The sequence below is a fragment of the Lolium rigidum genome, chromosome 1 (genome assembly GCF_022539505.1).
Source record: "Lolium rigidum isolate FL_2022 chromosome 1, APGP_CSIRO_Lrig_0.1, whole genome shotgun sequence".
Lineage (NCBI taxonomy): Eukaryota > Viridiplantae > Streptophyta > Magnoliopsida > Poales > Poaceae > Lolium > Lolium rigidum.
This window is the reverse complement of record NC_061508.1, coordinates 46,652,622-46,660,588: the sequence shown is the minus strand read 5'-3', so window position 1 is coordinate 46,660,588 and position 7,967 is coordinate 46,652,622.

Here is a 7,967-nt window from a genome sequence, read left to right as displayed (position 1 = left end):
AACGTGATCTTCTTGACCGTTGGAGTCGAGCAACATCCGTGTTACAGGCTTTTTTTAGACAAACAACCGTACGTGTTTGCTTCAAAGAATGGCCCAGGGCCAACACTAGCCCGTAAAAACCACATTGAGGTGCACCGAATCTGTATACACCCTGGCCTGGCCCACTTAAACTTTTTGACACACGAAGTGCGAAATGCGAACCTGTTTCCTTCTTATGCAGGCCTGTTTCAAGGCCCAATCCATGCAGCTCGCAGTGGTCCTTCTTTTGAGGGCTGTCGAACAATATTGAGCCAGCCCTAATGCGATCCAAATATTACCCACGAAGCAGCAAATGATTTCTCCCAAACCGACATAACCTAGGCGTTACCTATCCACCGACCAGGGCGGCGCGTATCGTGCCCCCGCACACCCCACGAGCTGTACGGGCCGACGTAGTTAGGCGCTGGCCAGTTTTTTTTCTTCTCTTTTTCTGTTTCTGTTTTCTGTTTTTTTTTTGCTTCTTTTTTCTGTTTTCTTTTAAGATTCAATTTAGAATGTTGAATTTCGAAAATCTGTATAGTTTAGAAAAATATTTTAAAAAGTATGCAGATTTTAAATGATTAAATTTCAGAAAAATGAATTTTGGAAAAAATGTTCAAGTTAGAAAATGGTTCAAATTCGAAAAAGAAAATCAAATTTGAAAAATAGTCAGATTTTGAAAAATGTTCAAAGTCGAAAACTATGCAAATTTGGAATTTTTCAAATTTAAAATTGTTCAAATTCGAAATTTGTGCATATTCGAGATTCGTTCGATTTTGAAGTTTGTTCAAATTTGAAACTCCTTCGGATTCAAAATAGAGAAAAAATGAAATAGAACATGAGAAAGAAAAAAAAAGGAAAACAAGCTGGGCCGGCCCAACATACCTAGCGTGGGTGTGCGGTTGTCCGTCCGCACCGACCTAGTCAACGGATAAAACCTCCCCAAAACCTATTCATCGCTGTAGTGCGGGGAAAATATGCTCCGGACGCTAGGGAAACTTAGCTGGTCCGTGGCACATTGACCGTGTGTCTTGGTTTTTGCGGTCTTAGGAAGTGTCTAGAACTTTCTGGTTCAGGCTTTTTCTTTTGTCCTCTTTCTTTCTATTTTTCTATCGGTTTTTTGTTTTTCTGTTTTTTCATTTATCTTTTTTGAAAAAACTAAACTTTTCTAAACAAAAGTTTCAACTTTAAATTTTTTAAATTCGAGCAAATTTAAAAGCAAGCTAATTTTAAGTTTGAGCGAATTTTAAAGGTAACCAAATTTTAAATTCAAGCAAATTTCAAAGTAAGGACATTTCAAATTTGAGCAAATTTTGAATCTAAGAAAATTTCAAATGTAAGTAAATTTTGAATCTGAGCAAATTTCATATTTTAGTAAACTTTAAATCTAAGCAAATTTTGAATTTGAATTATTGTTCAACTATTCCCATTCGTTGCTGTGGAAAAGTATGGAACACGGACATACATGCGTGCTTACGTTCTTCAGTGCGTACATAATACAAAATGGGCCAAGCCCATCTCAAATTACCGTACATGCTTTCGGTACAAGGGAACACTAATAAGCGGGGTATAGGCGCGGCCTCCCAAACCTTATTAGGCAAAATATATTTATCGCTAGCTGGGCGGTCACCCAACACCATCAGCTAATATGGTTTTTCTTTCTTTTTGAAAAAAAGCTAGTTCCAAGAAAAACATATTTTAGAAACTAAAAATAATTTTCCAATCTAAACATTTTCAATATTGAATATTTTTAAATTTGAACAAAGTTAAAAATCTAATTTTAAAAAAATTGAACAATTTCTATTTTTTCCATTTTAGTTTCTTTTTGAATATCTGAATATTTTATAAATAGTAGAAGTTTTGAATATCTGTACATTTCATTTTATTTTTTCAAAGTTTGAAGTTTTTTATATTAATTGTTATTTTTGAAAATGAACTCTTTTTTTTCCAATTTGAACAATTTTTTTTAGATTGAACATCTTTTAAGTTTCTAAAAATTTAAAATGTGAACAAACTTTAAATATGAAAAATTATAAACTGAAACACATTTTTAAGTCTTAATATTTTTGAATCTAAAAAGAAAAAGGTATAAAAAGAGATAAAAAAGAATAAACATGAATAAAAAATATGTCAACTAAGAAATATGTAGCGCCTAATTGGGACGGCCCATACCGTGCGCAAGGGTGTGCGGCACGCGGGATGCGGCATATATGATTCGCCTTATTTCTGGGAAGGTCGATGTGGGTGACACTTCTGCCATGCCGCGCACCACTAGGCGGGTGTGTTTTGGGTTGGCCCACGGTGCTTTAACCTTTTTCTTTACTTGCCTTTTTTACTTCTTTCGTTGTTGTTTTTTTCCTTTTAGGTACAAAAACTGATTACTTTTAAGCCTAATACTTTTAGAATCTGAACATTTCTAAAATGCATTTTTCTTAAAAAAATAATATTTTCTCAAAAAATCATATATTTTGAAATCTTGCTACTTTTAAATTTTGAACATTTTTCTAACTAGAATTTTTTGGAGATTGAACATTATTTTTAAAAATTTCAATTTTTAGTCTACACATTTTTAATATACACATTTTTGATTTTGAATTTTTTTAAAATCTAGACAATTTTCAAATTTGAATATTTTTTAATCTTGAAGAAAAGGAAACAGAAAAGAAACTGAAATAGAAAAGGGAAAAAAGAAACATGATTGAAAAGAAAATAGCCATTACTGGCCCGTACCGCATTTGGGGTTGTGCGATGAGCGGTACGCCCGAGCTGGTCTGTTTATATGGAAAGCGATATTTTCCACCCGTCACGGACGGATGGTCACTCCGCATCTCTGTCCGCCCTCCTCTTCGGTCGACTTAGGTAGCAGCTTCTTCTCTAGTTTTTTTTTTTTTTTGCTATTTCTAACTTTATGTGCTTAAATTTTGGCTTTAGAAAATCAGGTTCGAAAGACTTTACTACCTCCGATTTAAGGAATAAGGCGCCCTCGTTTTACGTGTTTTTTGTTTGACTAAGTATTACTTTAAATATATAATGATTATTTGTATGAAATTAATATCATTAGAAAGTGCTTTTCAATACGAATTCAACAATACTAATTACATATAATATAACTAAGATTTTGTTGCTCAATTTTTATGGTCAAAGTTCGTCTTGAAATACGCGTGCGCCTTATTCCTTGGGTCGGAGGTAGTATGTTTTTAAGCAAAAGTAAATTTCAGATTGAAAAACATTCAGATTTGAAAAAAAAAATCAGATATTCAAATATATAATTATTCATATTTTAAAGATTAAAATTTTAAAATTCTAGTAAAAAGTTAGTATGTATTCACATGTTTAGATTTTTCAGTAAAAAATAAACAGAAACAGAAAAGAAACAAGAAAAAAAAGGACACATAAGAAAACCAACAAAACGATGAACCATCGATAACCAGCAAGAAAACCAGAAAGCCTTCTAGTGTTCGCAAAACGGCGAAAACCCCAAAACTGTAGAACCTCTATGGAGCTTTGTTGCTGGCTAACGGGTCGCGAACCAAGTCACCACCCCCGCGTCATGAAGGATATATATAGGGTTTTTCCCGCTTCTTTTAAACAGAAGGCACAATGTGCCCGGCCTTAAATTAATAAAGCCCATACGGCCAGGTTAGTTACAAGATGTAGAGAACCAGCTTACAAGCAACACAGACAACAGCAAAACAAAGGATAAACACAAGGAAAGTAGCTGGAGTCCTCGATGCCCTTCAAACGAGAGCGAAGCACCAGGGGGCGTTGAAGGGAGTGCTCGAAGAAGAAGCGTCGTCAACAGAGTGGCCGTCTATGCCTGCACCAGGAGGAGCAAGCCATCGCCTGGGCGTTCTCTTCCATGACCGGAGAGGGACCCCTGCCCCCTCGCCCCGGCTCAAAGGGCGCCGCACCGCCGTCATTGGAAAAGCTCACCCTGAGCAGAGAACCGTCCAGGAACCAGACTACCAATTGGACAAGACAGAGACGAGCTACACATTGCACCGAGCTCCCCTTGAGACGCCATTGCCGCCCTCCAAGGATCCACTCACGCCGAACCGAAGCCACGGGTCTGATCGTTGAAGAAGAAGTTGCAGAGGACTATGAGCGCACCAAGGTACACCGCGAGCCACACTGCCGCCGCAACCACCACCAGTCAACACAAAGCCGCACCCACCGCCCCATCGAACCCAAGGCGGCGCCTTCAAGAAGGTCACGACGCTACCAGCGCCGCCACCGCCCCAAACAAAATTGGGGTTTTCACCCGGGAGACGAAGGGGGAGGGGGAGGGGAGGAGAGAAAGGACGGTACCTCAAGAAGGATGCACGGCGCCCCCAGGCGTCGTCACCGTCGGACCAGCGAGGCTGACCAGGGATTTCTCCCTCTCTCAGAAACCAAGAACCAGCACCTAACCCGGCCAGAGATCCGGCGAACGAGGGTCGCCATGGACAGAACCGGAGATGCAGGGTGGACCTCGGACAAAGTGGGGATGACGGCCTTCAGATCTGGCGTCGGCGTTCGCGAAACCGCCGCCACGCCACGACCAGCGCCCGGCAACACCTCGCCGTCCGCACGGCCGAGGGTGCTGGGCCGCATCCACGCGCACTGCTCGCCGCCAAGCCAGTGGCGCCTCACCCTGAGGCCGCCGCCTCAGCGTCCCGTAGAAGATGCGTCGTCGCAGCCGTCACCCGCGAGGAAGGCGACCGCGCCGCCGAGCTCCGCCGCCTCGACCTCGAGGAATCGCCTCGGCGCGGCGCGCCGGCCCGCCGCGCGAGGAGCCGTCGATCCCTCGTTGTGGATCTCCGCCGCCCGAGGGAGAGGCCCCGCGCCACCTCCACACGAGCCAGATCCAGGGGCCCACCGCCGCCGGCACCGCCCGGGCTTTGCCCGGCGGCTGACGCCAGCGGCGGCGGCGGGGGGGAGCGGGGAGGAGGGGTGGGGTTAGGGTTTGGAAAATCGCCCGCCCGTCGCCCGCGGGGAGCGACAGGACGGGCCGAAGCGTTTTTTTCTGTCCGAATATCTTTTCTCCGCTTCTCCTGGAGTCCATGCATTATCTCGTCTTTGAGACTTCGACCCATAGTAAACTGTGGACATAAATCGAGTGAAAACAGTTTACTCTTGGATCCTCAATTTTTGTGTTTACTTTTTGTCTAGGAACTTTACAATCAGCATACGACTCACTTCGAACTTACCAAATCGTTCACTTTCAGACTGTAGCTGTTTTTTTGGTGCTGTCAGACTCTTGCATTACAGCATATTGCTACCCTGAAATTCTTATTCGACAAGAATTAAATCATATAAATAGCATGGACCAACCTGCCATAATCTCTCTTTTACCAATTTCTTCCCATGCTCCCACTACTAGCGGAAATGCACCTCATATTTGTGTGACAACCATGCTGATGAACAGTCTTCACGTTGATGCCAAAAGAACGAAAACTGCTGAAGTTAGTGGATCAGCCAAAGAGAAGGGTTTCATAACTTGAAGCTTTGTTTTGGAAGGTTTGGAAGTTTTAGGACAAACGGTGCATTTCTAAGTTTTACTGACAGCATTGTCCGAAAAACCTGATGGATCTTATGGCAATACACATGCTCAGCTGCAGCTTCGCAATTTACAGGTGCTCCAAAGTCCAAACCTCGTACATCTGCTCGGCGTTTTCTTCCGTTCTTTAACTCTGCCGAAATGCAGATCCTGCCGATCTCTCAAAGGAATCGTATGCTACACGAGACCTTTTCCTGCCATCAAATCCGCCCGTATCTTCTGAGCAGATTAAGTAACAAGTTTTTCTGGACTCAAGCCGCAGTGCTGCAAACCGGAGCGAGCATCTGTTCTGTCCTGGGTTTGTCTCTCCGAGTCACATATTCCTGCGCGATTCGTTGAAAGGAGATCTCTGAAATGTTGGATCTAAATCCCCATCGATCCAAATGCAGGTATTTGAAATCCAAGCATCCACCAGTGCTTATTTTGGCTCTGTCACAAGTGTTTGCTGCGTGCTTTCATGGTGGGAGGTCGGGGGAAATAAAACCTATCTTCTACAGAGATCATACTGTTTTACTAAAATTTAGTACATATACATTATCGTAATGATTGTTTTCTTATTTTCTGGAAACTTAGAGATAACATTTTACTTTCTATGTTACAAACATCAAGATCATATCTGTACTTTGGAAACGTGACCGTTTTAAGCACAAACTGCCAAAAAAAGAGAGTCTTGTGGCGCTCGTCCGATGCGAGGATATTGATCTTGACGACGTTCTCCAATTCTTCCCAGCTACAGGCACCACTTTCCCGATCTGCTATTTGGCACTCCCTTTGAGTATCTTAAGAGAGCGGACCTTCAACACTTCGAAAATAAAGTCGGTGGCAAGTTTGCCTTCAGAAATTAGAAAAATGTCGATATGACTGGCCGGAGAGTTTTGGTCTGCACCGCCTCACACTCCAAGCTATCAAGCATAGTACCTCCATTGATTTACCTATAGAGGTTATTAAAAGAACCATTGCGCTTTTACGAGTCTGCTTGTGGCAGGTTATGACAAAGTTACTGAAGAAAAGTGCAAGGTTAATTGGGACAAAGTGTGTCGTCCTACAAAGCTTGGTGGGCTTGGAATTTTGCATCTAGAAAAAATTGTCAGCTCCCTAAGGTTCAGATGGCTATGACTTGAGTGGGTTGATGACTATGAGTCTGCTTGTGGCAGGTTATGACAAAGTTACCAAAGGAAATTGCAAGGTTAATTGGGACAAAGTGTGTCGTCCTACCAAGCTTGGTGGGCTTGGAATTTTGCATCTAGAAATTTTTTTCAGCTCCCTAAGGTTTAGATGGCTATGACTTGAGTGGGTTGATGACACCAAAAAATGAATTGGCCTAGGGAACCCATGCAATGAGCAAGATAGAATTTTTTTCGTTGTGGCCGATGTGGTCACGGTTGGAAATGGAGTAAAGCCCAAGTATTGGCACTCATCTTGGTTAGGAGGGATGCAACAGATGTACATTGCTCCCAAGATTTTTGATTGATCAAAGCAAAATAATTGCACGGTTAAGAAGGCTCTTGACCTCAATTTTTGGGTCAAACAAATAAATCTTCAACTAGGCCTTGACGTGGTCCACATCCATGAATTCGCCACCCTATGGGAGTTGCTCGCTAATGTTCACCTCGACGATGAAGTCCCCGACTCCATCCTTTGGAAGTTCACAAAGGATGAAAAATATTCCTCTTCCTCGGCCTACAAAATGCAATTTGAAGAGATTATTCTAACAACCATTAATGCCTCGGTTTGGAAGGTGTGGGCTCCCCCGAAGTGCAAAGTGTTTGCTTGGTTAGTGATGCAAAATAGAATTTGCACGGCCGATAGAATTCAAAAAAAGAGGATGGCAAAATTGTAAAAATTGTCCACTATGTAACTAAGTTCAAGAATCGGTGGCGCACCTACTCTACAAGTGTAGGTTCACCACCTGGATATGGAAGGAGATCATTGCTTGGTGTGGAATCAACATGTCGGTCGCGTCTTGAGAAAATGAGCCTTCTATTGATGAGTGGTGGACAAAAATTGCTCTCCAGATAGAAAAGCTATGGCTTCTATGATCATACTTGTCTTTTAAGAGATTTGGAAGGAGTTCAACTCTAGAGTTTTCCGCCACCACTCCTCCCCCGTGACCATTGTTATCAAGAAGATCAAAGACGAGGTAAGATATTGGACTGTAGTTGGTGTTAAATTTGTGGGCAATGTAGTTCTGAGAGTAGGCTCCCCTAAAAGTCCCATGGCTTGTCCTAGGCATTTGTCGTTTCTAAACGTTCTTCTCTATTAATGAAAATGGAAATCTTTTGCCTTATTTAAAAAAGATTAGATTTGTACCAATCTGGTTTTCTATTTCTCCATAACAAAATGATAATGACTTGCATGCTAGTAGAAGTGGAGTACCAATTTAGAGAGTACTGAACCACCAAATTGTCTG